We start from the raw sequence: 9476 nt of genomic DNA, 5'->3' as shown, positions 1-9476 counted from the left end.
GTCTTTTTAAGCCACCTGCATATTTAAGACTAACATCTGATTGACTTGAAGCTGCTTCCCTTTTGATGAAACATAAAATTAGGGGAACCTGGCATTCTTACTGTGTCAGAGTCCTAAGGATTTTCCTCCCACTGTTTCTCCTTTAAAACTTGCCTTCTAGGATCTGCATCATTGCTTGCATGCCTGCATCGAAGAGCTTTGCCTGACTCAGGAGGTACACAAACCAACCAGAGGTAATGCTTTTCTAGACTTGATCCTGGCCAAAGGGGATGACCTGATGACCACCTTAAAAATAGAAGGTAGCCTGTGTGACAGCAACCATGAAATCATCATGTTTACTGTCCATCACAAGGCAGACAAATGTCATAGATTTCATAGACATTAGAGCTGGAAGAGACCTTGCAAGATCATTAAGTCCAGCCCCCTGCCACAGGGACAGGAAGCCAGCTGGGGTCACAGGATCCCAGCAAGATAAACGTCCAATTAGATAGCAGGACTGAAGTTTTGACTTAAATGAAAATTTCAACCAACTCAGGTCATTAGCAGGGGAAGGGCTGCAGACCAGGGGCCAAAGGTGAAAGGAGTGCATGAAAAGTGGTCGTTCCTTAAAGACAATCCTCAAAGCACAAAGGAAGTCCATTCCCACATGAAGGAAAAGTAACAAAAGGCTTAGGAAGCCCTCTTAACTAAACAGGGATATCATGGTCCTCCTAGTTTTATGGAATATAACCAACCCCCCCCCCCCAAACACACACACACACACACACACACACACCCCCCCCTACAATGCCCATATGGCCAGCATGATGAATGAAAGGGACCTGGGGGTAATAATAGACCACAGTATGAATATGAGCTGGCAGTGTGATGCTGTAACCAATGGCGCAAATAATACCCTGGCATGCATCAACTGATGCATCTCCAGCAAAACTAGTGAAGTGATTTTTTTTTTCCAGTCTAGTCAGCATTGGGGAGAACTCAGCTGGAGTACTGCATCTGGTACTGGGTGCCACACTTCAACAAGTATGTGGCTACAGCTCTAGAGAATCCAGAGAATGATCATACAGGTGGCCCAAGACTTGCGTGACAAGCCATACAAGGAAAGGCTGAGGGACCTGGGACTTCATTCTGGAAAAAAAAGGCTGAGAGGGAACTTGATAGTGGCTTACCGCTACATCAGGGGTGAACATCAAGGGCTCAGTGAACAACTGTTCACCAGGGTGCCCTTGAGAATAACCAGGAGTAATGGCCTTAAACTACTGGAAGACTGTATCAGGCTTAACATATTAGGAAAACTTCACAGCCAGGGTGTCTCTAGACAGTGGAATAGGCTCCCTTCAGAGGTGTAATCGCCTACCCTGGAAATCTTCAAGAGGAGATTGGACAGTCACCTTGCTGGGGTCACCTGACCCCAGTTGTCTTTCCTGCCTGGTGCAGGGGGTGTCCTGGACCCGATTTATCTTCTGAGGTCCCTTCTGGCCTTACAGTCTATGAATCTGAGTTGCTGTCAGCTTTTGATTGAAGGAGAATTGAACGCCACTGTTTGCAGAGTTTGCAAGCAGAACAGGTGTGAGCTTTCTTCCTCTCGTAGTAAATAAGTACATGCACACCTCCAGGAGAAAAAGTAAAGGCTTGTGTATATGCAACTCATCCCTTCTATTTATGAGCATGATCTGCTGCATCTATGTTTTGAGCATTTCAGTTGTTCATAATTTTTACCTTCCATCCTGAACATTTAAAGCCTGTTTTAAGAATTTTTTTGTGGATATTTACTTACTTAGTGCTTTGCCAGAAACAGTTGTAAAGAACTGTAGTGTCTTAGGGGCACATTCTTTAAAAAAGTGACTTTGTTGGGGGAGGGTCTGGTTTTGTCTGGAAAACTGCCACCCCTATAGTTCCTACTATGACCTCAACATTTTGGCTTTCTCCTTCAAGCGTGGATGTCTTATTGGGGTAAATACACTTGTTCAGGTTCTAGAGAGCAGTATCCATTTGGGGACATGTCATTTTCTGCTGTTTCCTTTTTTACCCAGGTATAGTCATTTAAAAGACCCTGACTATACTTCTGCATGAAGGTGCAATGAGCTTTGAGGCAGGCTTAATGTTCCTTTCATTGCCCTCATCTTTCTGTTCAGTCAGTGGCTTTTTTTGCTTGCATGCAGCTAACTTCTCCATCAGGTTTTTTTTTTTTCTCTCAATGGAAAAAGAATGCCAAATATTGAACAAAAATATTTACTTCATACAGATCCTTTTTCTTTCCTTCTCTTTTTCTTCTTTTGCATTTGTAGTCCATAAAACTAGGAAATTTTAAGCTTACTTAAAGTTTGCGTGTGAAACTGAAGAAAATGGCCCTATTAGTCCACTAGCCACTTATCACTCTACTCTGTTATGAATTTTTACTATGAAAATATTGGCCTAATTGGCTAACAGCTGGGTGGGGGCATGGAGTGTGGGGCTGGGTCTGGTGGCAGTACAGAGCCTGCACCCAGGGAGGGCAGCAGTGTGGAGCTTGGGGTGGGGGGGGAGGGCAAGGTGTGGGACTGAGGGAAGGTGGGGGTGTGGGGACCCCATTGCATCCAGCCCCAGCAGGCCACGGTGGTAGCAGCATCAGCAGGCAGGGGTATTCAGGGTGTTTGTGCCTGGTGCAGGCTCTAGTGCCCAGTGGCACACAGCTCTAGCCAGCACTACACATTGCAGCAAGAAGCACAGCCCTCACTGGGCCACACAGCCAGCAGGTAGGTGGGGCCCGCAGTGAGGGTGGAAACTAGTCATCTGTGGGCCAGCTGAGAGGAGCCGAGGAGGGTCACGTTCTCCCCTCCCTGCAACCCTGGCTCCTACTTGGCCCAGCTCCACAGGAAGCCACACGACGAGCCTCACGAACAGAACGCACAAACAGGTGTGCTGTAGGTCTGGTGCATGAGTTAGCACAGGAGTTTGTTCAGGAGAGCAGGCAAGAAGGACACGAGGCCCTAGCTGGCAAGCCTCAAGGGAATGGTTGGCACAGTAGTAGCCAAACTACTACCTGTGCAATGGTGGGTGGGATGCATTGCACCTCAAGGTTCCCCTTTGCCCTTGGAATCCCTTCCCTCCAGCATTTCTGAGGCCCCCACTCAGAACCCATGGTTCCAGCCTCCATTTAGACAGAGCTCCTGGCTCTTGGCTGTGTGGGCTGCCTGGCAGGATTCCAGGCACGTGAGATCAAGAGCATTGCCACCTCCCCTTGTGAGGTTGGCTCTGTATTGGAGTCTCTGGAATGCCAGATAGTGGAGCTCCAGCCCATGGTGTCTAGGCTGTGCGCCATCAGGGATGGTGAACAGGAGATTGACTCCTACTACCAGGCCCTTTACTCCAAGAAAGAAGAGGGAAGAGCTAAGTTGCTTGCCAGGGCAAGGGAGGCCAAGAGGCACTCCCATATTGTCCAGCCAGGAGGTTGGACAAAGGTTGTCTCCAGCCCCAAGGCTTACTGCACCAGCATCACCACCCCCCTGGATCTCTGCAACACCTTGCAGCACCAGTAGAGCCTACAGACCTGCCAGCTCCTCCAAGTGAGGAAGAAATGTGACCAGGTACCATACTTAAGATGAAATGCAGAGTGGTCACTGTGGGAGACTGCCTCCTGAGGGGGACAGAGGGAGCGATCTGTCACCCTGCCCCCTTAGCCCAGGAGGCTGACATTTGGGATGTAGCTGAGAGGATCCCAAAACTTATGAAGCCCTCTGACCGCTACCCCATGCTCCTTATCCATGTGGGCACAAATGCCACGGCTTGGAGCAATCCTAGCCAGGTCAGGAATGCCTAAAGGGCTCGGAGTGGGGGTCAAGGGTTGGGGCACAGATGTTTTTTTCCCTCAACCCTTCTGGTTACGGGTCAGGGGCTGAGGAGGGAGAGATGAATTGAAGTAGTAAACAAACGAATGTGGTGCTGGTGCCATCGTGAAGGTTTCAGCTTCTACGACCACAGTCTGCACTTCAGAGAGAGAGAGGCCATGGTCTGTTGGGAAGAGATGACCTCCACCTCACTCCACTGGGGAGAAGATCTTCTCAGCCAGAATGGCTAACCTGCTCTACCAGGCTTTAAACTAAGCTAACCAGGGCAGATAACCACCAGACCAAACTCACCAAGCATCAACCACAAAATCAGCAGGTTAGGATGCTCAAGGGAACCCACTCCTACCCCATTCCAGGAACAGAGCTTGTCCATGAGTGCAAGGAAGCCTAGGGCCTCTAACAGCATACTTACTTTCCTGTACACTAATGCTAGGAGTTTGGGGAATTTTGTTGTGGTTCCCCCAGCTCCCCTACCAGCATCTGCCCAGTCCCAGCTCTCAGCAGCAGCCTGCCCTCACCCGACACGCAGATACAGGGGCATATGCCACCTCTTGCCTTTCCAGGGTACATGTAGCAGTGGGAGATGCCCCCTCCATGACCCACTTGCAGCTCTATCCCATGCTCTGCCCCAGTTGGGCAGCCCCTGCCCCAGCCTCACTTCTTTCTTCACAGGAACCTCAATCTGCCCCATGTTGCAGGGGCAGGCAGCGGCAGTGAGGAGACCCCTGGCACGGAACTCTGCTCCTTGCAGATCCAAGTCATGCAGCAGGGCAGCAGCGTACAGCTGTTTCCCTGCAAGCCTGGCTCCAAAACTGCAAAATTTTCCAAAACATTTCTGAAACATTTCAGATGCCTTGTTTCATTTCGGAGATGTTTCAGAGACTTCCGTTTCAATTCGGATTCGGTGTTTTGGATGCCGAAATGGCCCCAAACACCTCCAAAAAAAAGCGGCTGCCGAAATTTCACGCAGCCCTAATAAGTATACGTACGGAGCAACCTGGGAAACCTTTTGAACGGAAAACAGCAGACCTGCCTTAGTGCAACATTGTAAGTGGATTAATTGCCTCACCTGAGAGGCAAAGCTGAGATCTTTGTCCAGGCACAGCACTGCACAAATGTAACCGCTGTGTTGGTTCTAGACTTGGTGTACTCAAAGCAATTTTTGACGTAAATAACAACAAGAAGGAAGTATGTTGGCTGTTGGTCAACAGGTATAGTTTGAGGAGAGATGGATAGTGGAAGTTAAGAGGTGGGTGGTGTGATCAATAAGATTGAGATAAATTATGATCTCAGCTGTGGTGCAATCTCAATTTTTTTCTAGGCTTGCAATTAAATTTCAATTTATTTTCCTGGTACAATTTACAATGCAAATAAATGGAAAATGTACATCATCATCTTCCCTTATTGGCCTCAAAAAGTAGATATTTCAAATGGTCATATTCAGAGTTTAGCACATTCCTCACTGACTGCAAGGAGTCTAGATTTACCAGTGGACAATAATAGGAATGCCTTCCAGGTAGAAGATAAAACAGTGGGATGTTTGTTGCTTGCCTGTTTAGTTGTGTGTGAAATTATTTAGACTTGGGATTTGGAAACCAATCTGATCAAAGTTATTCCACAGTTTTCTTTTACCTTTCAGAGCGCAAAGAGTGTGCGTAACATGTTGATGTTTCATCTAGCACCAGCCTTCCTTATTGCCCCTTTATTCCAGCATTTCACTTTTGTTTCTGTTTGTTGTTTAATCGACTCAAGCTGACTCATCGTAAGTCCTACTTCCTGCAGTAGGTATGTATGGGAATTTTGGGCACACTGCCTGCCTAATTTGGGATTAAGAATCTTCCAAGTAATTTTCATTCTGAGCCTTGGTTTAGGGGAAAAACTCAATCTCAGATCACCACTTCATTATACTGTATTATATATGCAGTTTCAAGAGGAATTTAGCAAGGGGCACGAGTATTTCGCCAATTTTGCCATTCTCCCCGTAAGACTTTTTTATATCCCTAATGCTTTTCTTCCATAACTATATACAGGTGTTGATAGTAGAAAAGAATATGCCCCTACTAAGAGAATCATGAGATGACAGGCTGTTTCTTCACTGTGGGTAGTGTCCTGCACAGGAAGAGGAGATATAGGAACCTTTTATTTCTGTGTCACAGTCTGAGACACCTAGAACATCCTGGGCTAATGCTCAGCTGTACTTAAGCTGCCTCACTAAAACAACAGAAATTCTTTCTGGATCCACCTTACCAGAGAAGCACACTTCTTTCTACAAGATAATATGAGTATTTGAGGCAGGTTGTTAAGCAATTACAGTATGATTCTGATTCTTTCAGCAGCATTTGGTGCTACTTCTGGAGGAACAGAGAAAGATGGAGTTATTTATAGGTTTTTTTTTTTTTTAGAAGAAACTGGGTGGTATGTCACGCACTTAGTAGACAGGTGGAGGTGGAGATCATGGTCAGCTGAAGTTGGCAGTGTGCTGTGGTATGTCAATATCTATCTAGGCCTGAGTGGGTTTATGCGTGCCACCAAAATGTTGCGATTTTAAGTTTGTCAGCAACTAAGATTTATTGTGTGGGTATATGTAGTAATAGATCTGCCCTTTAATTCTGTCAAAAGTTTTCATTACTCTGTTTCAGTGGCTTATACTTTTCAATATATTTAGCCTGGTAGCATACCTGAGGTAGGAAAGTCCTGCAATTTCCCTTTTTCTGGTGGGGACTTGAGATGCAAGGAAACGAAGGGCAAGAAAGGCATCTTGCTCCAGGAGTGAATTAACAAACCCATGCTAGATGCTTGGCTAGAATGAGGTACCTTGGCTTGGGACTGGCAGTGTTCAGCTGTATAACCCAGTCAAGGGTGGAGTATAGGTGCATGTGAAATCCCTTGTCTCTCCAAAACTTAATCTGCTGATAGTTGTGTACTTGTATCCCTGAATTTGACAACTATGAAAATGAGATTTTTGGGGTCAAAATTTCTGTCTTAACATAGTCCCATACAGTAGACTGTCTCATCTTTTAGTAGTAGGGCTAGCAGAACGTAGTGGTGGTTACTTTTTATCAGATAGTTTAGTGATTATATCTCTTGCACAGGACCTGGGAGATTGAAGTCCTAGATTTGACCCTCTTAACCTGAGGGGGATTTGCCTCCAGGAGAATGTCCTACATCCCAGAGCAGGTTGGAAAACTCTTCACCCCAGTATTTGAAGCTGTGCCACTGTTTGGAAGGGAATGCAGGATTAAAGGGACCAGAAAGAGCAAATATTTTGTGTTATACAATTATTCATTTGGTGCAAAATGCACAAATAGCATAGGAAGCAGCGAATAGAAGTTGACACTCATCATTGGGCTAAAATGTCACACTTTGTCCATCTTCCTGCATTGCCAGCCTTGTGATTCCTGGGGTATATCTATGCTGCAAATTTACTGCACCTGGCAATGACGCTCACTGCAAAGGATATCTCCTCAGTCAGAAGCAGTGAGCATGAGTTTGGATGGTGCTGCTGGCAGATTAATTACCACTGCTGAGAGACTAAGGTAATTTGATCACAACATAAGCATGGCTACATGGCTCAGGAGACAGATTATGCGATGTACTTGAGGGTACCACTACTTCAAGCATAAATTAGCATTGTAGACACATCTTCATATTTTTTCTCTTAAAGTCTGGTGCAGCATCAGTGTAGGTAAAGGGCTGTAGGGTGGTCATATCATTTCTGTAGTCTGGCAGCTAAGGCACTCATGAGAGGTTTGAGATGTGATTTGGAACCCCCTCTAGTTGAGGAGGTCTTTGAATCTGGGTATACCTCTTCCTGGACAAGTGCTTCAGGTAAGATGGCCCCTTCCTCTGGCTGGGGTCCTGCACAAGCTAATCATAGGTAGTGGGCCAGGTCACTCTGGGGACTTAAAGGCAGATTTGTGAATCCCAAATGGAATATAAGATATACAAAGCCTTTTTCCTTCTGCCAAGATGATGATGCTTTTGGACCTTTGCAGTACCTGAACTATGGGTGTCTAAGTAGGTTTCTGCCAGAAATCTTTGGTTTCTGGGACATCTTGGGCATCTAAGCTATTTAGGCATGGTTTCTGTGAATAAAATTCTCGGATTTAAGCACCTAAAGTCTCTTTAAGTTCCCTTTTGAATCCTACGTTAAATGACTTGCCCAAGGTGACATGCGGCCTGTGATAGACCTGAGGAACTGAACCTGTGCTTCTGGGGCCAGTTTATTACTTTAACAGCTGGATCGTCATCTCTTTTAGGGGAACGGGACAGGCAGAGGTGGGAATAATATATCAGATGTAACCAATTATAGGGGTCAGGGATAAAGATTTAATTAAGGTCCTTTTTAAAGGTGGCTACGGAGAGGATCCTCTCTTTAATGTTATATTTAGTTGTGAGTGTTGATCCTTAGCAGATCAGTAGTCCAGTAACATTTAGATGCGAGTTCACAGGGAGAGACTTGTACTAGCATTTTCAAATATGTCCACTAAACTTGGGTGATCAGTTGATGCCAGAGATTTGAGTACCCACTGAAAACTTGAAAATCAGATCCAGTGTAAACATGAGCAGCTGAAAATTGTAGCATTTTAAAGGCATCAATCGTGTATTTGAAAATTCTGGCAGGTCAGGTCAAGTCGGTCCCGAGGCTGCTGTGATCACTGGAGCACCTTAGATACTGTAACAACCCTCTTCCACTCTGCCCTGTTTGGCTAGCTTTGTGCACTGCACTCTGTCAGTTGAAGCCCTGTCCAGTTCTTAATATTGGTTCCCCAGCTCTTCTTGGGTCTACCTCTTTCTCTTTCCCTCCACTACACCCTGCATTATGGTGTTGGCAAGGGTGTCCAGCCTTCTCATGATGTGTCCAAACCATTGCAGCTTCCTTAATTGCACAACTTCCAGCAACAGTTCATAGGTTCCAATTTCTTGACTGATTTGCTGCGTGACAGACTCATTGGTCTGGAGCTCAATGTACGAGACATTCAGCAGTCTCCTAAAGCAGCACATTTCAAATGCCTCAATTCTGTTCTCTGACTTCTTATTAAGCATCCAGGCCTCACAGCCATAAAACATCATGGAGATGACCACAGCACACAGCAGATATAACTATACCTTTACCATAATATTGCTGCTTGTCCAAATTTTCTTTAGCTTTGTTAGTGGGCTGGTGGCAATGGCTATGCTGGTCTTGCTTACCTTTTCAGATGTTAAGTCTTCTGTGAAGGTGGCTCCCAGATACTTACAATTTGTTATTCTTTCTAGTTTTTCATTGCTGAACTTTACATCAGCATTGCTGTTCGTGATCTTGGAGGTTGTCATCATTTTGCTTTTCTCACTGCTTATTTCCGTTCTGTAGCTCTTTGCAGTTTTGTCTATCATTTCTGTAAGTTCTTGAAGCTCTTCAGACATCCCTGCTATCAGATCGATGTCATCAGCTAAGTGAAGGTTGTTGATCTTCTGCCCTCTAACTGATTACAGTTCCTGTGAAATTCTCTAAGGTGTCTGATATGATTTGCTCAAGGAAGAGGTTGAAAAGACATGGTGAGAGCAGGCATCCTTGATGCACTTATACTGAAGTTACAGACCATTTGACAATTTGTTATTGTTGATCAGCACTCCACTACTTGAATTGCTGTAAAGTTTTTTTTATTA

This window comes from Alligator mississippiensis, chromosome 4, assembly GCF_030867095.1.
Source record: "Alligator mississippiensis isolate rAllMis1 chromosome 4, rAllMis1, whole genome shotgun sequence".
NCBI classification, from domain to species: domain Eukaryota; kingdom Metazoa; phylum Chordata; order Crocodylia; family Alligatoridae; genus Alligator; species Alligator mississippiensis.
Note: the sequence above shows the minus strand (reverse complement) of the source record.